Here is a 21,684-nt window from a genome sequence, read left to right on the forward strand (position 1 = left end):
TTTGTAAAAATAGACCATTATTAAAGTGTATCTCATATCACTAAATCCACTGCTAACAACTCCTGCCATTGACTGGCAACTTTGTTGGTAGTCCCGGTGCAGAGAGCAAGGATAGACTGAGTTATTCCCTTAATCCTAGTCACTGAAGCATTTTGGAGGGGGCAAGGGGGGTTACCTTGCACTATGACCATATCTACATTAGTATCTTAACATGTGATAGTTAACAGGTTAGCCGCTAACGTGTTAAAACCACAACTTGCCTCATCTGTATGAGGATTTTAACATGTTAGTTAACCTGCTCCTTTCTTCAAGAGAAAGGCAAAGCTATTGTCTGCCTATGCTGCACCATTAATGGGAAGAAGTCTCCAGAGGTAGCTGTCCAGTGCTTTTCACCAGCACTAGATTCATACTTGAAAAATCCAACAACAGACTCTCGGAATCATATTTGGTCCATCATCCTTCATGTATATAGTTATATTTTCATTGTCAGAATGTAAGCCCAGAAGGACAAGGGGCAACCCGGTCCAACGTGTTCTAATGAGTAAATGTAAAACTAGCAAAAGAAAGATTTACCACTATGTAAAATCTGCTAGCAGCTCTAGCCTCAACTCTTCTGTATGTAAGAGAAAGGACAGGTTCCTCTCAGCAGCTCAGAAAAAAGGGAGAAGGGCAAAAAAGAAAAAGGAGCACTTCACTCTGCACTGTAGCAAGGAGGAAAATGGTGACTGAGATCACTTAAAAGGGGACAAACCTCTCCCAGAGGAACAGAGTGAGAGCAAATATGAGAGGTAAAGATGACTTCTTTGCATATAAAGTAGCAGGGTACAAGAGTTAGCCCATTTCCAAAGGAAGGAAGGGACTGCCACATTTATGCTCACATCAGTACTGTGACACTTGCATTGTGTGACTGGAATGCTGCTGTCTTAGAGGACAAAGCAATGAGAGCTGCACTCCACCATGTTCTAGCTTACTCTGCCTCCTATGCCTGTCTGCAATTCCAAGTTGTCAGTGGAGCTCTTAATGGCGCTAATGGCCATTACTGCTTCAGAATACAATTTCAGATATTGGAAAATACTCTCCAGATACTACTGAAATATGTTTCCCCCCATGATTCTGCCGTAAATACCTTTCTACTTAGTAAGTGCATACTGTTGGGGAGGGGGAGTGTTTGTTTGTTTGTTTCTTTCACAGCATAGTCATTCAGATCTGAAATTTTTCTCCCTGCTGAGTGGAACAATGAGATTTTTTTAAAGACCATTATTTCAAATGTTTTTCAAAAGCTTGATTCAAAAAGGGATAATTCTCCACTATATTTTCGGTCTGATTATCAGATGATGATGGACAATAGATTGATAAGAGTCACTCAAGAAGATGCAAGCTCTTGTGTATAACAGCTACTGCAATTATCAGACACTACTAAACTATTATTGATCCTGTTCACATTGGGTGATAACTGAGCATTTTCCACTTATTTAAAGTGCTGTTAGCCAGAAGCGCCCATCAATGAAAAGCAGTAGATGAATTTCTTCAAACACGGTTCAATAAATAATAGCATATATGGAAGGTACATAGTTCCTTAATCTCAGTGAAACAACTAACAGTGAAGCACAAATCTACTATCTAGCTATTGCTAAATGGTTGATTATAATAAAACAGGTACCTCCAGAAAGTCATTTAATATGTAACCTGAAGTATTCCTGATAAAGCCATCCTCACTCTCTAGGAAAAAAATGTTTTGCTCCCTTATGTTCTTTCAATAATATGAAAGAAAAAAAATCTGTCCATATCAAAGTGGTAATTTTCCCCATAACCTCTCGGGTAGCTCTCATTGTCTTAATCACTAAAGCAACTTTTCTTATATGTAATTGTATTATTTCTAAGATATGCAAAATCAGCTTAATATTGGACTTGTACATTTTGATAGAAACATAATCACAACAAAAGTGTCCCTTATCAGTGAAATACATATTAGTTTCATTTTGTCCTTTTTAATACAGGGCCACATAGGATGTGATCTGATATTCAGTGTATTAAATACAGTGATGCTCTCCATGTAAAATGACTATTAAGGATATTAACCAGTAATTGCTAGGCTAATCTCTCTAAATAATCAGTAGTTAAAAAAAATAAAATAAAAAGGCTGACCACTGAGATTTAAGGGCTGACTAGAACTGACCAAAAAAGTCAATAGAATTAATTTAATTATTTATTGTGCCCTATTTGCTTTCAGCATACATATTTTATATTTTAATGTGGACAAAGTAGATAATTTGGTACAACAGAGAAGTTATACTGCACAAACTTGTAGATCAAAAAAAATCTTTTGTGAGTTAAAACAAACTGTTAATGTACTGTTAAATTAGTTCCTATGGCACAAACATCCACAGTGCACCATCATGAACATACCATACATTCTATAAACAGTATTGGGAGAGAGGTCAAGAACAGGCTGGGCTCAGAGATTCAACTACTCTCTTATGCTGAAAATTGAACCCTTCTAGGTAATGTGTGAGATCCACTGGGGAGGACCATGGATCAGAAAATAGTATAATATAATCCTACTGGTGGGACCACCTCGTGATGGAGCGGTGGGATGACCAGCAGTGGCTCCAAAACTTCCACATGTGGAATGCCACCTTCTTGGAGCTGTATGCCTGGCTCGTCCCTGCCCTCCAACTACACGACACCCACCTGCGGCCCGCCATCCCTCTCGAAAAGAGGGTCACAATTGCCGTGTGGAAGCTCACCACCCCCGACAGCTAGCGCTCGGTGGGATGTCAGTTAGGCATGGGGAAGTCCACCATCGGGGTCGTCTTTATGGAGGTAAGGCACTCTTGGGGTACACTCCTTGCGAGGAGGGATGGAAAGGGAGACCCTCAGGAAAGGGGAGAGGGAGTGGGGGGTGGAATGGGGATGGGGGAAAGGCCTGTCCCGGGGAGAGGGGTTGTTCCGTCCTGCCCTCACACAGCCATGCTGCTAGGGGGTGCCCCCTGAGGTCTTTGCAGGGGGAGGAATAAGAGGAAGGGGGCGGGCACCTCCTAAGTGGTCAGGCACCCCCTCTCATTCTCTGTTTTGTGTGTTTTTATGTCTCCATCTGCAGGTGGCGAGGGCCATCAACTCCATCCTGCTGCACGGGATCATCCACCTTGGAGACCTGGACCCCATCGTGGCCGGATTTGTTGCCCTTGGATTCCCGAACTGTGCATTAGCGATCGATGGGACCCACATCCCGATACGTGCACTACAGCACCGAGCTGCCCAATATATAAATAGAAAGGGCTACTTCTCCATGGGCTACTTTTTTGGTCAATGTCCGGGGACAGTTTTCAGACATTTTTGTAGGGTGGTCAGGCTGAGCACATGATGCCTGTATATTTAGGAACTCTAGCCTCTACCACAGGCTGCAGGCTGGAACTTTGCAGTTAGGGATGTGCAGATGCCGATTTGCATCGTGGGTGACGCAACCTACCCACTGATGCCATGCTCATGAAGCCCTACACTGGCCACCTAGACCTAAGCAAGGAACAATGTAACGCGCATCTGCACTGGGCTCGCATGCAAGTGGAATGTCGGAAGGGCCTTGAGAGACATGTCTCAACGTGGGGAAGCATCCCTGAGGTGGTGTCTGCATGTTACGTGCTCCACAACCTCGTGGAGAGCAAAGGGGAGGCCTTCCTCCCGGGGCGGGGGATGCAGGTGGGTGGTGAGGGGAGGCTGTTTGAACAGCTGCCATCCGCCAAGCACATCAGGCTGGGGTGTGCATCCGGGAGGCCCTGAGGGAGAGGTTCTCTGAAGGAGCCCAGTAACTCTCCCCAGGGCCTCCCCAATGGGGGCTTGTGCCTTGCGCCCCAAAACCTTTCCCACCACAACCCGTCCCTGTCCCCATTACCTGTATAATTAATAAAGACACCAGTTTTGCATTCAAAATAAACTTTGTTTTTTGTTCTTTATAATCAAAGTAACTGGGAGGAGGAAGGCTGAGAACCTGGAGGAGGAAGAGGGAAGAGGGCTGAAAACCCAGAGCGGGGCTCAGGGCTGGGAGTGGCGCAGGAGTGTCTGCAAGTTCTGCCTCGGGTCCCGGGACCTTGACGGACTCGTTGTTGGGTGGGGCCTGGGACAACAGGTGGCTGGGCAGGAAGGGGGCTGCAGCGGACTTAGGGCTGGCAGGAGAAACAGGGAGCAGGGGTTGGGAGAGCAGCAATGGGGAGAGCGGGAGCAGCGAGCAACTGTCCTTGGAACAGGGGATGGTGATGTACTGAGAGCAAGGTCACGTGTGGCCTGCATAGCAGGCCCCACCTCACAGGGGCCCCAAGGTGCCCAGGGGACCATCCTGCCCACTTTCCCCACCCTTCCCCCTGCATGGACAAGCAGGCCAGGGAAGTATCCAGCCAGAGTGGGCTCCCATGCATGGGAGAGGGGCCTGGAGAGGCCTGGCCCTCCCTGGGGTCCAATCCCCACACACCTGCACCTGGCAGCACTGTCTGCAGGAGCAGGGGGTGCCTCACGCTTGCAGGCATGGCCGTGTGCAACACTTCTTGGTCTGTGTAGGGTCGTGCATGCGCCCTTGTGCCCAGCCTGCTTCCGGCAGTGCCTGGCAGGAAGAGAGAGTTCCTCCCAGGGGTCGGACTTGTATGGGGTCTCCCTCCAGGCTGTGAGCAACAGCTCATGTGTGTTCCGGGACTGGCTCTTGAGACCGTGTGTTGCACACTGCTGCTGCATGTGCATGGCCAGCTGCACGCTGTCCAGGCCAAGCATGTCGAACGACGATCGTGCCCCATCCCCTGTGCTCCCACCTCTTCTGCCCTGTGTGTGCGCCAACCTGATGGCACTAATCTGATGAACCCTCCCCGGTGTCAGATGATGCCTGGGAAATATCCAGGGCCTGGGATATTGGCTTCAAGCTGAGGGTGACGATGCTGCTCGTGTCCTCCTCCTCCTGCAGCTGATGTCCGTCGTCATCTTCATCCTCCTCCTCCTCCTCCAGGAGCTCCGGCTGGGTGACCACCGGTGTCTCCAAGCCCAAGTCCACCAATATGCATGGAAAAAGGGCTTGCCCACCACCCAGTATCTGGTGGAGCTCTCTAAAGTATGGGCAGGAGAGTGGTCCTGCCCCGGATCAAGAACTGTGCTCCCTGGCCCAGGCATACCCTTGGAGGAGCTCCTTTACTTTGCTCCGAACTTGGTCGAGAGTTCGGGGGTGGTGTCCCCTCTGAGCCAGAGCTTTGGCCATGTGCCTATAAATGTCCACATTGTGGTGCTTGGAGGTTACATCCTTCAGGGCCTCCTCCTCCCCTGCAGAGTTCCAGGAGGGACAGGATCTCTGGGCTGGTACAGGAAGGTGCCCAGCATTTGGTGCCCCTGGATGGGTCCTGGGACCCCTGTACCTGCTCCCTGGAAGGGCCCAGGGGTGTCTCAGGGGGCTTGTTTCTCTGCCATCTGTCTGAAGAGCTGTGACAGTCAGAGCCGTGCGGTCAAGGTCCTGCTGCAAGGTTAGCTTCTTGCCACAAGGCTTGTCCCGGGTGCCCGCAACTTTAAGAGATGCCAGGAGACAGGAACTATAGAGCTGTGATAACTGTGGACGGAGTGTCCACCAGGGCACCTGTGCATTTTCCTGGAGGCCTCTTCTTTTGAAAGAAGTGCCTCTTACATGTCCACATACACCTTTTTCCACAAGAGCTCTTTCAGGAAAGGTGTTCTTCCTCGTCGAATGAGGTTTACCAATGTCAGAAAAACCCTGCATTCTTTTGATTTTCTTTTGAAAGAACATGATTGTAGTGAGGATATAGGTGACCTTTTTTTTTGAAAAATGGCCATTTTCCCGAAAAAACCCTGTAGTCTAGATGCACCCAGAAATTGGTTTACCTCAAGCTATGGAAGGTGCTGATAAAGCTTTTTAGAAAAAGCACTGTTGCCACACAGCTGGCTTAAACCCTAATGCAATAAAATCCAGTAGAAAATTCTTACATTGATGCCATTTTTAATCACAGTACAACTTCAATATGTTGAACACCATCATTTATATGTTGTAAAGTAACATTGAACAGAATGTAAAGGCTGAAAAAAATATAGTAGGTCATCTACTTAAAATCCAAATGTATCAAACTAAATTTGGGACTTATTATTCTATTTCACTATAAATTCATGTTCATAGTATCCAGATTCACTAAACAACACAGTACTGAACTACATACCAAATACACATGCCACTGTAATTTAATGAATAGAATCAGAATTTCCAACTGCATGCCATAGACCCTGTAGTTACAACAAAGAGAAATTTTAGAAATAGTTCTTACCGACTATATAGTCCTCTGTAGAATTCAAAATGTTAGAACTGCGGGGTCTATGAGCTATGAGGGAAGACTGAAAGAATTGGGCTAGTTTAGTTTAGAAAAGGGAAGACTGAAAGGGGACATGATAGCATTTTTCAAGTATCTAAAAGGGTATCACAAGGAGGAGGGAGAAAAATCATTCTCCTTGGCCTCTGATGATAGGACAAGAAGCAAAGGGCTTGAACTGCAGCAAGGGAGGTTTAGGTTGAACATTAGAAAAAACTTCCTAACTGCCAGGGTTGTTAACCACTGGAATAAGTTGCCTAGGGAGATTGTGGAATCTCCATCTCTGGGGATATTTAAGAGCAGCTTAGATAGGCATCTATCAGGGATGGTCTAGATGGTGCTTGGTCTCACCATAAGGGCAGGGGACTGGATTCGATGATTTCTCAAGATCCTTTCCCAATTCTAGTATTCTATGATTCTGTGGCACACAGTCTGAAGTGTCTGACTGCAGAGACATCCAATAAAATTCTCCTCACACGTACCTGGCATTTCACCAAAGATAAGCAAGTAGTGAAAGAAAGCCTGATGCAGGTGTTAGACAGCCTCTCCCAATTCAACTGTTCTATCTAGAGTCCCAGGCCTTTGGGGAATCCATTTCATTGTCATTCGGAGAGAACAAACCTTAAAAAGAGGGGACGTTAGAATGGCAGCCATCATGCGAGCTTTGAGGAGCTTGTTTGCTCAAGGTCACTGCAGCTGTAATGGGCACATATAAACAGCATATCTTCAAAGCACTTGTACTGACAGAATCCTGCTCATGTGCCCAGTCAAAGTAACACAACAGGGCAAACAAAGTTAGAATTAAAAGCCTAACTACAATAGTCTCAGTATTAATTACAGACAATATTTGTGATTGTCCAGTAGCATGGCACAGAAATATGAAGTGAATTAGTGAACAAAGATGCTTGACATTCTTTCCTCTTGATACAGGCAAGAAGGAATCAGCAAGAAGCTACAGCTCCGTATCACACAATTATGTCCCTCATTCATTAGTACCACATCATTGACTGCACCGTGAAAGAAATGACAAATTAGCAATTTCATGGGACTAGCATAATACTATCATTTGTATCACAAAGTCAGCAAAATCTAGCCTCCAATAATTCAGCTTGCTATTCTAACCCAAGACTGGCCATCAATACGGTTTTATGTGCCTTGTACTAATCACTAAAGTCAGATAATATGCAAGGTTAATGGTTGCAGACAGTCTCGGGAAATATCCAAGATCTGATAAGGAAACCCCGCATTATTGCTGTTCTATGTGTGTATATCCTGATCAAGAATAGGCAAAGGAGGAAATCAATGTTTAAGGCAGTTATAATACATCTCTTGGTGTAACATATAAATTGGCCCTTCATTGCCCATTCACATTTCAGTTAATAAATAGTTCAGACATAGGACACACAGATAGTGAAGAAGTGTAACCATTGTATGTTTGTCACCCATACTTTAGATTTATGCTGTTTTAGTACCACAGACTCTATCCATGGCTTTTCAATTACCTTGCAAGCCTTTTAAAGAAAAGAAGAGGCCACGTTTAATTCTGATTAGTAGTTTACTATATATCCCACCATCTCAAAAGAATTTAATTCATTTTTTCTTTATTTAAATGGGTTTAAAAAGATAGATAATTCACCCAGCAATGCTAACTAATTCTCCCATCATTGATGAGAGCTATTATTGAACAGTCACACATATTAGATCTTTATTATTATTATTGATATGAGAGCTCCCTTTCCTATCCCCTTCGCTACAGGCTGGATGCTGACTTTCTGCTGCATTTTTGTCAGTTTAGCAGGGTGTTACTTGGGTATTGTATATAGCATTTTTGTAGAATAAATGGTGCTAATGATTTAAAACTTCACATTATTCAAATATGCATCTGTCCAATGTTCTCTAGAATGTCAAACTCTGTGCTTTGGAACTTTTTAAGTGAGTGGGGGTTTTTAAAATATAATATAATTACATCCATTTACCCTCCACAAACCAAAACCAGGCAGGCAATGCATTTAATTTGTAACTGTACCACTAAATGCAAATGTAAAATTGGCAGCTTTGATGTTGCAGCATTAAATATAGCTTATCTCACTGGTGACAGTGAGAAACAGACACTCTCTTAGGACTGTGAGTTATGACAGTCTCTCCAATGAGTGAAAAATCATCCCCATACAGCTGTCACCAATGAGATTTCCCCTCTCTCCCCCCCCCCCCACTCTCTCTTTCTTTGGTGCCTGGGTCCCTCAGCAGAGTTTGAGCCACTACGCTGGTGACAAAGATGGAGACAATTTGTTTTCATTAAGCTAGGTGTACCTTTTCATTACGAGTAGTTGCCCCCTTTTCCCTCATCACAATGATATTACAAACAGCCTTTTGCTGGTACTACAGAGAATCAAAGCTGCGGGAGGCTTACCATGTCCTTTACTAACTGGCGTTGAATTCAAATACTGTTTAATGCAGGAGGATAGGGGGAAATGAAGAGTGCATAGGCCCAGGGACTATCTAGTAACAGCTGCCTCTTGCAAGCTTTCTACAGTGAACCTTAAAAAATTGTATTATTTGTAATGCAGTAGCACCCAGGAGCCCTGCTCATAGAACAGCACCCCATTATGCTAGGAGATATACAAACACAGAATAAAGATGGTCCATGCCCCCAAAGAGTTCTCAGTCTCCGGAAAGAGCTTAGTCTACGTGTACTGCTCACAACATTACTGCAAAACAGAAAACTGCTCTGGACAGAGAAGCTTCTCATCATGAAATCAATCTACATTGGCTTCTTTTCTTCCCCAAAATACTCTGGGAAGTCCCACTGAACACAGATTAGGTGAATACTAACTGATTACTTACTAATTAGGAGAATGAGAAATTTGTCATTCAAATAAATAATGACATCATATGTACCTCAGTGTACCTGCTATATATTGTCATGCGACTTTGCCAAGTTAAATCAAAAGGAGCTGTAGCCTGTGAGCAGTCATACACAGGAAATAAAGCAATGATAGTAATAAGACACCTAAGGTAAGCAACTTTAAGGGGAGTTAATATAACTGTGGCTAGGCCATTAATTAGGAAGTTGCTATTTTCTAGTCAGTGCAATGCAAGTCAATGTAGCACATTTCTAGTCTTGTGGGATTCACTAACAAGTGAATAGGGTAGCTGGAAAGGACCTGTGCATAAATTTCCTGAGATACCTATACATATTTTTCTCACTGTTCAGAAACAGGGAGGAACCTAGCTGCATGTGATTCATGCAGCTCAGATGAAGATCTTAAGATGCTGTTTTTAAAAAAATGTTTTTATTTTCCTGCTCTCACACTCTTATGTATTTTAAAAATGGTGAAAATTATAAAGTTAAGAGCATGGCATTCAGAAATTTGAATCATTCCACTCAAGCCAAGGATGCACAAAGTGTGAGATTAAAACAAGTTGAAGACAAAGAGGTGAATATTTATAACTCTCATTAATTCTCAGAGAGCCATAGCCTGGTCCCAAGCCAAGTGATAGGTAAAGGGATGTTTAAATGTTGATTTCAGCATAGCTTTAAACCTGCTAAGGCTCAAATGTGGGATGCAATGTGTAGCAAACACAAGAAAGACCAAAAAAAGAGTGTTCCTGCAGGAATCTTAAAATCCTGGGTGATTCTTTTAAAGTAAATATTTTGTTCTATAGCATCAGTGAATTTTTTTAAAATGTATTTCTGATGTCTATAACAAGGGAAGGGAATACCAAACATCTGTGGAAGGTAGAAAGCTTTGGAACTAAAGAAGTTTTGTCCCTAGAGGTGAAGCCATGATGGAGTATGGAGTTCAGTGGGACTATCATTTTGCCCCTGACCGTTGTTAAGCTCTGACACCTTTGTCCAGAGTGAAAGGGCAAACAGAACTTCTCCACATTGGAGACCATATTTCTCTTGAAGAAAAAGAAATAAACGCTAAAGGTTAAAGGAAAAAAATAGAAGATAAGGATGAGCAGGCAAAGTGTCATTTGAAGATCTAATTGGAGCTGTCATAATACGACTACTCACACTTTACTGTCTTCTCCCATGGTGCCTTGTTCTTCATCTCATTGTAGTGCTTCAGCATTAGATTTTAATTCCAAAAACTATTCTCCCCAGTTTGAGCAGCAAGTTTATGGAGGTGTATTATGGGAACCTGTTCACTTTCTTTGAGATGTGTGTCATACACCAGTATTTCCCAAAATGTGGGCCACAGATGAGAACCAATTGTTCTCCAGAGGTTCAGCTTATTATTTTTTTTAAAATAAGTCTAGTTAGTATGATTATAAATACATTTTTGAAAATATGACCTGAGTGTAACCAACTCTGAAATATCTGCATGCATTTCCAAGAGCCTGAAACAAGTGGGTGAACTGCCCAATTCATTTCAGTGGGTGCTAACACAAATACTTAGTGACAAGGATTTAAATGACCATGTTAGTTATTATACTGCTGATCAAAGCGTGTGAGAAAGAAGAGGATTTATCCTAATGTGATGATCTTTGCTTTCCAAAGTGTGGGCGCATGGTCCCTGAGGCACAAAGAAAGTGCCATCCCTTTAACAATACAAGGTGATATGTCAGGGGGAGGACAAAGTGGGGCAAGATGCATTTCATTTTCCTGAAGGGGCTCAGCTTCCAGAGGTTTGTTAAATGCTCTAAGTCATTGGGACATGCTCAGAAATTGACAGCCTCTGTGGAACCATCCCTGCCACTGCTGCTGGTCTCAGCCCCTCACCTGCCACATCCACACCATGCTCAGTCTTCACCGTGCAGACTGGCCTGCCCAGGCATAGTTAGTCACTCTCCATCCAGCAGCCTGTGCGCCTCTTGGGGAAGAGAGTTGAGGCCAGGTAAGCCTCTGGAGGGGGTAAGAACCTTTGTGCAGGAGCTGAGCCCACAATGGCGGTGAGGAGGAACATGAGCTACCTTGTTTCCCACTCAGACTTGACCTTGCAGCCCTCTCCATCATGTCAGGGAGAGGGGCCTGGGCATGGCAAGGCCAAAATACAGTGAGTGGCATTGTGAGAGCACAGAAGTCACGGCACTGCTCCGTTCTGGCCCCACTGCTCTCACGTCAGGAGGGCAGGCCAGCGGGGTGAAAGCTGAGTGAGCAGGGGGAAGCCAGCACCACCCCTCCTCGCCAGTGCCCAGGCAATTCAGTGGGTGTGATGTGCACATGGCTGCTGGAGGCGCCACTTGCAGCCACTCTTTCAGACATTAATGTCGGAATTCTATGGTTTCCTGGGGAGCAATAAGAAAGCAGAGGTGAAACCCTACCCCATTGAAGACAATGGCAAAACTGTTATTGACTTCAAGGGGATCACAATTTCATGCCAGCTCTTTTGTGTAATGATGCTATTGACGTTGATCAAAATAGCTGCTAAAGAGAAAAGTGGCAAAGATGTCTCAGCTCAAGAGAGCCTTCAAATGGCAACTCCACATTATATTTTTCATTTCCTTTCATATCTAGTTTGTGTTAATTAGATTAAAGATGCATTACTGCTGTCACTTCAGTGAAAACTAAACCAGCATGCTGCGTAGACACGCAGGAATGGAGATTTCAAACAGCAACCAGAAAATAACACAGGCTTCCTTTCCTTCCTCATGGTGTTTGATCACCAGGTAGCTATGTGGTCTATGCAGTTTCCAATAGAAAAGTGAAATCAAACCTATACCCAATAGTGGGCTTCAGCCCTAGGACTTTCTTACACAATAAAAAAGAGTGCACATCCCTACTTTTGATTTGTAACTTTCCATTTACTGTGGCTTGAATGACACTCCTGTGAAAGGAAAGCTGTCTTCAGTGCATCTAGCTGTAGCATTCAAAAACACCAATGAAAAATGCATTTTTCTTTCTTCTATACTAACTTTGTGCAATCATGGAGGCAAAAAAAATCAAAATTTAATAGAAAGGGATGACAAATTTGATGACTATTTACAACATGGGTAGCCTGCAGATTAGGATAATGACAAGAGCAATCTAAGGGTACATCTACACTGCACACTCGTTTCAAAATAAGTTATTCCGGAAGAAATACTCCAAAATAACGTATTTCAAAACAGCACGTCTACACTATAGAGAAGCCTCAAAATTAGTCTGAGGCAGGTCACTAATGTGGACATGCTACCTTATTAGAGCCCCAGGAGGTATTCGGGAGTAATGACTTTGAATGACCCTGGGGGAGGAGCTATTTCAAAATAGCAGCAGTGGAGCGTCCACACTAATGCTATTCTGAAATAGCTATTTCAGAATAAGGGTTATTCCTCATGGAATGAGGTTTACAGAAGTCAGACTAAGCCTTCTGTTATTTTGAAATAATTTTGAAATAACAGAATTGCTGTGTATATGCTCGCATTGTTATTTTGAAATAACGTTAGTTATTTCGAAATAACTGTGCTATGTAGACACACTCAAAGCATCAGAGAAAAAGTCTGCAGAGTCAGGAAGTGAATTTCCTCCTTCCCTACTGTATGTACAATATTTCACAATTGGTAGGTGCACTGATCACCCTATACACATTCAAGGGGGTCCAATACCCTATTATGCAGAAGATCAACTTAGATCACCATTTTAGTCCCTTCTGGTCCTACCATTTATGAATCCAGAGGCCAAATAAGACATTTTCAGCTTCAGCAATTTCTGGAATCATATTATCTGCTTATACTACATCACTTAAAGTAGTCTTGTAAGTCTGTAGGGTCTCTCCCACTCCCCTCCCTTTTTTCTTCTGTATCTCGTGCCCATCATGTAACCTTTCTTCTATCTAAACTTAAAAAACAAAAACTACATGTTTTGTTACTCTATAAAGTGCTACCAGACCAGTTTTTGTTTTTTAAGTTTATCCTGTACAGACTAACACGGCAACCCCCTGAAGCTTTCTTCTATCTGTTTGCCTGCATTGTTGATGAAACACCCTACTGAGGGACAGCTGTTGCAAACAAAGGAGTCTTGAATTGGACCTTCAAGGTGGCATGACACCCACTGATCCAGACCTCCTGTGACACTCCTCCACACACAGGTCTTCTTTACTCAAAGCCCATCACATGCTCCAGTGAGCTCCCACTTGTGTGCTGTCACCTGCATCATACCTGTGGAACAAGTGTCCGTTGGCTGGTGAAGGGAGAGAGGTGGCTCTTTAAGTGTTCAAATCCTAGCTCACTAAGGCCTTTGAATATGAGGACTAGTCCTGTTTCTTTATACACTACCAATCTGAAAGTTACGCTATAAGTTAAGAAACCGAGTTTTCTATAAGATGATAAAAAAGTGTGTGTGAGCGCACTGCCACCTATGTAGTTAATTGTATTAAGGGAGAAATTGGTGTGTTTGTAGTACAACATAATAACGGTGATGGACTACTCGTAGCAATGAGAAGAGACTTCATCCCTGTGCAGCTGTGCATCCTTCCAAGCCTAGCCCCTAGAGCTGTCTACGGTAGCCTGAGGGCTGCCGTGATTTGTACTTCCTGCTTCTATGCCCCCTTGTTTAGCTTTGGAGTACAGGAGCCTGTCCTCAACACATTCCCTTCCTCAGGGGTTTCTATGGAGGTAATGTGTCAGTTAAGCTGACTCTGCAGCAGTCCTGGATCAGGGGAGTTTTCAAGAGAATTCATCTTAAGACAAAGACAAAGCAAAGACGTTTCAGCCTGATGAAGTAAAGCTGGGAGTCTGAGAATCCATATGAATAGTGTATACAAATTCAGTTACAGCACTCATTCTTTAGCACTTCTGAGCTGCATACAGCCATGTAGCTATGGTGCATTCTCTCACAACAGTACAGAACTTCCTCATTTGGTAAAATATTTAGTCTACAGCTACATCTAATTTACCAGGTTAACCGTTCAGTCTATTCCCCAACTTGATTCAAATTCTACAAAGTTCCCTATGGCCCTATAGAAGCATTCTTATTGCATTATGTGTGGTCTGTCCATCCCAAATTGAGCTCCTAAAAAAGAACTAAATTAGTAATAAGCTTACCTATCACTTATCAGCTGACCATGTAAATAGCCTGCAGAATGGTAAAAAGGCAGGTGGTAATCTGATGGGATAATAGCTCAGGAAAAAAATATGCTATTAGCCCTGCTGGGCTTCACATGGCAAACAGTCTTTTCCACTCATAAAACCATGAATAGATCCACTGCACAGCAAGAACACAACCACGTTCAGCAGCATGTGTCAGGTAAGGAAGGGAGTGAACCTGCTCTTGTGAGACAAAAGGCCACACTCTGTGTGGTAAACACAAAGGCAGCATTAGAAGAGAACATTTAAAAATAATAATAAAGGCAGGCAAGGGGGGGGGGGGGAGAGATGTTAAAACCACATACACAGATTTTCATTAAAAAACAACACAACTTCCCCATGGTAAAATGTTGATGCTGGTATCCTGGAGGGACTTTCTATGAACGTCATCCAGCCTTTCTGGGACCCCGGGGAACCAATTCAGAAAGTTAGAGGTGGAAATTTAATTCTAGTCACTTCATCACATTTTGGTACCTAATCCAAACCTAGTAGGGTGCATGTAACCTTTGCTAAGATTACATACACCCTGCTTTGGAGGAGAATGTATATGTTCTAAAGAAAGGGAGGAATGTTAAAAGTGACTGGAGTAGTTATTTGACAACCTTTTCTTCTCTTAAGCACAAAACACAGGGCCGGAAAACTCAATAAACTATTTGCACTATACTAAACAAAAGTGAGATCCCCACTGTCTAGTCCCAAAGTCTCAGTTCATTTTTAGAGTGCATACAGTGTGAGAAAGATGGTCTTGTTGTGAAGACATTGGGATAGGAGGCTATGTCTACACTGTGGCTACTTCTATACTGCAACCTTCTTCCACAAAAGCTTATGCAAATGAAGCACAGAGTAGAATATTGCCACGCTTCATTTGCATAATGAATTAGGGGCTGCTTTTGCACAAGAGGCTTTTGCACAAAAAGGAGATGTGTAGACAGCTCCTTTCTATGCAGCCACTCCCCCCCCCCCCCCCCCCCCCCCAGGTGCAAGAGCTGTTCTTCCTGAAAAAATGAGGACGAATGGCTCTTGTTCAAGAGGGGGGTTTTGCGGAAAAAGGTGCCTATGGAATTTTTCTGGGATGCCAGAGGCATCCCAGAAAAACTTCACTGCATTCAAGGAAAGCATTTGCTCTTCCACTTTTTTTTGCGGAAGAGCAAATGCACTCTTTAGGGGAGCCCTGTATAAAAGGAGGCTTTTCTGCCATTTAGCCCCATTTAACCTGTGCCAAATGGTGGAAAAGCCTCTTCTGGAAAAGTGATCAGAAAAAGCTACGCAAATAGCAGAGCTCAATTTGCATAGCTTTTTCCAATAAAGTATTGTAGTGTAGACCTAGCCGGAGTCAAGAGTATTCTGTTCCCTGATGTGCCACAAATTTCCTTTGCTACCTTCAGCAAGTTAACTCTCCGTGCCTCCTTTTTCTGTAAAAAAGTGGGTGTGAACATGACCTACCTCACTAGGCTGTTATGTGACTATTTTCATAGATAAAAAACACTTTGAGATGTTCAGATGGAAGGTTTTGTAGAATTAGTAAGCATTAGTAGAAAGCTGTATGCTTCCTTTGATCCTTGCTAATGTTTCTTCAGGTATTAAATAGACGAAATGTATGCCGATGAAAATCAACAGATCATCAGCATAATAAGTGATCAACAATGAATTTCTATGGAATGATATTATTGTTGTATTGGTCCAGGGAGATTAGAGAGACAAAGGTGGATGAGGAAATATCTTTCATTGGATCAACTTCTGTTGATGAAAGAAACTTTCCATCCATTGTAATCACAGCTTAAATGTGAGATAGCTTCCACACTGAATGGACGTTATCTTTCAAAAAAGCAGATCACTTTTTCGATGCACTTTGGCAGTGTGGACGTTCTCTTTTGGAATAAGTTTTTTCTGAAGATCTCTTCCAGAAAAGCTTCTTCTGAAAGAAGTCTGCAGTGTAGACATAGCCTCCCTTAGCTTGTTTCAGTGGATTTCTAGACATCTACAGTACGCTGTATTCACAAGTTGAAGTCCTAATTTTGTGTTTTAGTTTATTTCATTTTAATGTGACAAATCGCTCAATATATTTCACTGAATGACATGGAAATACAGCTAATTTTATTGAAGGAAACATTTTGGAAATCTATGGCCTTGTCTATACTTACGGGAAGAATGATGCTCCGGATATTGATCTTCCGGGGTTCAATTTAGCGGGTCTAGTAAGGATCCACTAAATCGAACTCTGATAGCATCCCCATCAACCCCGGTACTCCACAGGATTGCAAGGAGTAAGGGAAGTCAACAGGAGAGTTTCTCCCATCGATCTCCCGCAATGGGAATGCCAGAATAATTTGATTTAAAGTATGTCAACTCCAGCTACAAAATTCTCATAGCTGGAGTTGTGTATCTTAAATCAAATTTATTGAGTAGTGTAAATGTGACCTATATCTTGTCTATACTGTTTGAAATCTGACAGTGTAATTCCAGGAGCAAAACCAAATTATTTGACTTTTGCTTCTCTGTTTTATGGAGAAATTATATAAATTAAATCTAATCGTTAAAGTTACTGATAAATATGTGACAAACTTGTACTTTGTGGCAACTCTAGAAGAAAAACATTAATCGGCAACAGATTGCTTTAAATACCTTGGCCTGACTATCAGAGGTGCTGAGGGATTTGCAAGTACCCAGTGCCTCTGGAAAAAGATTCAAGCTTTTTTTGGAGTTAGATGTAAAATTGGAGTAACAGACATGCACAGCTTAATGTGGGTTTAAAAGTTTACACATCAAGGACAGGTGGTCCTCTCTGAGGTTGGACTAAGGCCAGAAAACAAAAAAACAAAAAAATCTCAGTGTTCAACGTGCACAAACAAGCAGAAGCAGACACAAGGAGTGAGCCAGAGAAAGAGCCAGCTGCATGTTTTTTTATTCAAGCACAAGTGGATGTGGGAGGGGAGGGGGGGAGAGAGAGAGAGAGAGAGAGAGATGAACAGCCTTCCAATCTAATAATTTTCAAGCTGGCGAGGTCCAGTAATGCATGGACTCAAATACCAATATATTCTTATTTGGGATGAATTATGTCAATCCAAGAAGCAACTTTTTCTGTTTCCCTCTAATACTCCCTTTCCATAAAGCCTTGTGTCACGCCATACCATGCCCAAAACATAAATCTCCCCCCCAAAAAATGGGCTGAATGCATCCCTCCCAAGTTCAATTTCTCCTGCCAGCCAGGAGGCATTGGGAGGTATGTGGCTGTGGGAACAAGTGCCAGAGAAATATAGAAGGATATTCAATTTCCATCAGAGGCTAAGCCAGTGCTGCCTCCACAGCTCCCTAGTCCAAAATTAGAGCTCCTTTAACCTTCATTCTCCTTCCTACTAAATTAAATATTTACATGGGTTCACATCTACAGGCAGTCCCCGGGTTACGTACAAGATAGGGACTGTAGGTTTGTTCTTAAGTTGAATCTGTATGTAAGTCGGAACTGGCGTCAGCCGCTGCTGAAACTGATCAGTTTCAACCATGGATGAATCTGGATGCCAGTTCTGACTTACATACAGATTCAACTTAAGAAACCCAGGCGTCCCCAAGTCAGCTGCTGCTGAAACTGATCAGCGGCTGATTCCAGGAAGCCTGGGGCAAAGCAACTCTGCCTCGGGCTTCCTGAGGTCAGCCGCTGGTCAGTTTCAGCAGCGGCTGACTTGGGGACGCCTGGGGCAGAGCAGCTAGGGTGCTGATGGGTTGCTCCAGTAGTGCAGCTCCTCCGCGCTACTGGAGCAACCCAGCAGCACCCCAGCTGCTCTGCCCCAGGCGTCCTGATTCAGCCGCTGCTGAAACTGACCAGCAGAGGCTGAATCAGAATGCCTGGGGCAGAGCAGCTGGGGTGCTGCCCGGTTGGTCTGGAGCGGCACTGCGGGACCAACCCGGCAGCCCTCAGCTGCTCTACCCCAGGGGTAGGCAAGAAAAGCCTGGTCTGCTGGGGGGGGGCACTAGCTGCACCCCACCCCCCAGCAGACCAGGGAGACGGGGGTGGTGGGACCGCCCAAGTCCTCCATGGCTTTGCTCCGTCTCCCTGGTCTGCTGACCTGGGAGACCGGAGCAAAGCCGCAGAGTGCGGGCAGCAGGACAGTCTAGGCACGCCGCGGCTGTCCCACTGCTGGCGTGCTCTGAGGCTTTGCTCCCCATCTCCCTGGTCTGCTGGTCAGACCAGGGAGACGGGGAGCAAAGACGCGGAGCACGCCTGCAGCGGGACAGCCCAAGCGCGCCTGGGCTGTCCTGCTGTGGCCGTGCTCCAAGGCTTTGCTCCCCGTCTCCCTGCAGACCACGGAGACGGGGAGCAAAGCCACGGAGCACGCCCGCAGGGGGACAGCTCAAGCGCGCCCGGGCTGTCCCGCTGCAGGCGTGCTCCGCGGCTTTGCTCTCCATCTCCCTGGTCTGCAGGGAGACGGGGAGCAAAGCCTTGGAGCATGCCCGCAGCGGGACAGCCCGGGCGCACGTGAGCTGTCCCCCTGCGGGCGGCGGCTTTGCTCGGGTGTCCCTGGTCTGCTGGGGGGGTCCAGCAGCTTTGTTGGACCCCCCCCCAGCAGACCAGGGAGACCGGGAGAAGCTTTTCTTGCCCCGGAGGACACGGGTGGCGACCCGCCACCCGTGAGCTCCGGGGCGAGAAAAGCCCCTTTCGTAAGTCGGATCCGCGTAAGTCGGGGACTGCCTGTACTGAAATGAATTAGTCCCCCCCAAAAAGCATGGTATACTGAGCATAATGTTTGTTGTGGCAATATTTGAGAAGTCAAATGAAAATGAAGACTCATAAACGGGGGCTGGAGATGTGATTTTCCATCCTGATATGCAAATAGTTAAAACACAGAAATACCTGTTATATTTCACATGTATTCTATAATTTTGATTTTTTTTTTACACATCTATAGTTAAAGATATGTAAAGTAAATAGGTAGCAACGTGTATATCATGGTATTTATTAAAATGTGCAGGCATTCTCCGAGTGTCCCTCTGGGGCATTTGGTATTGGCTGCTGTTGGCAGACAGGATATGTCTAGACTGCAAGCTTCTTTTCGAAAGAAGCTTTTTTGACAGAGCTCTTTCAAAAAGCTTCTTTCAAAAGAAAGCATCCACACCTCAAAACAGGATTGAAAAAGCGATCTGCTTTTTTGAAAGAGAGCGTCCAGAATGCATGGACACTTTCTCAAAAGAAATCCCTGATTGCTATTCTCAGAATGGCCACCCCAGGGCACCTGTACTTCTTTCAATTGCCTCTTTTTTCAAAAAATGTCCCTGTTCTGCATCCACACACGCCTTTCTTTGAAAGAGCTCTTTCGAAAAAGGCATTCTTCCTTGTAATTTGAGGATTACCAATGTCGAAAAAAACCCTGCTTTCTTTCGATGTAATTTCAAAAGAACGTGATTGCAGTGTGGACACAGGTGAAGTGTTTTTGAAAAAAGGACAGTTTTTTCAAAAAAACAATGTGGTCTAGACATACCCTGGCCTAGATGGACCTGTGGTCTGACCCAGCATGGCCGTTCTTATGTTCTTATTTGACTTACAAACATGCATGCACACAAACAAACGCTCACCTGCCACCTCAGGGGAGCGAGTGGTAGAGAGCAGTGCAAGTGCTGGCTGGAGGACTCCAGAGGAACAAGAGACCGTTGTGCAGCCAGCAATTGGAGAGAAGTGGCGCATTTGAAGGGGAAAATGCCACTTCTCTCTGCTCCCTGCTTCTGGCCTGCTGCACTCACTGCCTCCTGGTGAATGGGGGCTGGATGCAGCCTGCAGGCGGGAAGGCAGGTGGGGCATAGGAGCCAGCACAGGAGCCAGCGCAGAGCCCACAGAATAGGGAGGGTGGCAGCAGCTGGGGGTTGCCTATAGTCCCCTTCAGAATCTCCACCTAGCTCCTCAACCTCTTCTGACTAACACTGCCTTTCCTCAAGTACCAGCATTCAAGGTTAAATTAAAAACTATTTCCATTACTTTTTCACTGCAAATATACAGTATTTCAGCTACGTTATGGGTTAAATAGGCTTTCATGGGCTAGTCTGGAAACCTAGCTACTAGTTGTAACATTGTTTCTGTGGGAAAATGCCTTCTGCATTCTAAACAACCGACTTGCAAATGCACTTTTGGAACACAACCCGTTTGTAAATTGGGGACATATGCCAATGGATAAAAATCAAAGGTATAAATACTAGTCTTTCTAAATCAAACCCCCAAAATAAAAAATGCAGCAGACAAAATAGTTCAACTTCCCTGGGGGTATGTCTACACTACCCCGCTAGTTCGAACTAGTGGGGTAATGTAGGCATACCGCACTTGCTAATGAAGCCCGGGATTTGAATTTCCCGGGCTTCATTAGCATAAGTGGGGAGCCGCCATTTTTAAATCCCCGCTGCTTCGAACCCCGTGTAGCGCAGCTACACGGGGCTCGAACTAGGTAGTTCGGACTAGGGTGCCTATTCCGAACTACCGGTACTCCTCATTTCACCCTAGTCCGAACTACCTAGTTCGAGCCCCGTGTAGCCGCGCTACACGGGGTTCGAAGCAGCGGGGATTTAAAAATGGCGGCTCCCCGCTTATGCTAATGAAGCCCGGGAAATTCAAATCCCGGGCTTCATTAGCAAGTGTGGTATGCATACATTACCCTCCTAGTTCGAACTAGGAGGGTAGTGTAGACATACCCTAAGAGACTCCCCAGTATTCCTCAAACTGCTTCCTCACTAAAAGTACAGCAACACAGATAAACTGTGCAGCGAGCCTTGAAATTGACCCAGTCCCACTTCTGCTGAAACAATAGGAGGGAGGTGCAATACTATGTTTTCTTGCAGTATTTTATTCAGCAAATAAAGGATTACTTTTTAAAAAATGCATTTTCTCTTAGTACAGGATGTGGTGAAGACCAGGATTTTAACAGGGTTAAAAAAAAAACTAGATACATTCATGGAGATTAGGTCCATCCATGGCTATTAGCCAGAATGGGTAGGAATGGTGTCTCTAGCCTCTGTTTGTCAGAGGCTGGAAATGGATGACAGGGAAGTGATCACATGATGATGACCTGTTCTGTTCACTCCCTCTGGGGCATCCGGCACTGGCCACTGTTGGAAGACAGGATTTGGGGCTAGATGGACCTTTAAGCTGACCCAATATGGCTGTTCTTATGTACTTGTGTTTTGTGTACATTTCTGGCCAGATTTTCAGCCAATGCTAGACACTTTTTAGGGCCCCAATGAAAAAAATCACAGGAATAACACTGATCTACAAAGCCAAGTTAGATACTTAGGATCCCTATACTGTGAATAGGGAGAGATAGGTGCCTTAGAACACAATCTACAAAAACCAGCTTGTTAGATG

General features: G+C 44.5%; 1 long non-coding RNA gene across 1 annotated transcript; it reads left to right on the plus strand.

The window, feature by feature from the left end:
• The first annotated feature begins 677 nt into the window (after positions 1–677).
• On the plus strand, positions 678–3,920 carry LOC142826463 (uncharacterized). The gene is made up of 3 exons (XR_012900600.1): positions 678–788; positions 2,502–2,823; positions 3,101–3,920. It is a non-coding gene; the product is annotated as an uncharacterized LOC142826463 (long non-coding RNA).
• Positions 3,921–21,684: the final 17,764 nt, after the last annotated feature.

The sequence above is a fragment of the Pelodiscus sinensis genome, chromosome 1, assembly GCF_049634645.1.
Source record: "Pelodiscus sinensis isolate JC-2024 chromosome 1, ASM4963464v1, whole genome shotgun sequence".
Taxonomy (NCBI): domain Eukaryota; kingdom Metazoa; phylum Chordata; order Testudines; family Trionychidae; genus Pelodiscus; species Pelodiscus sinensis.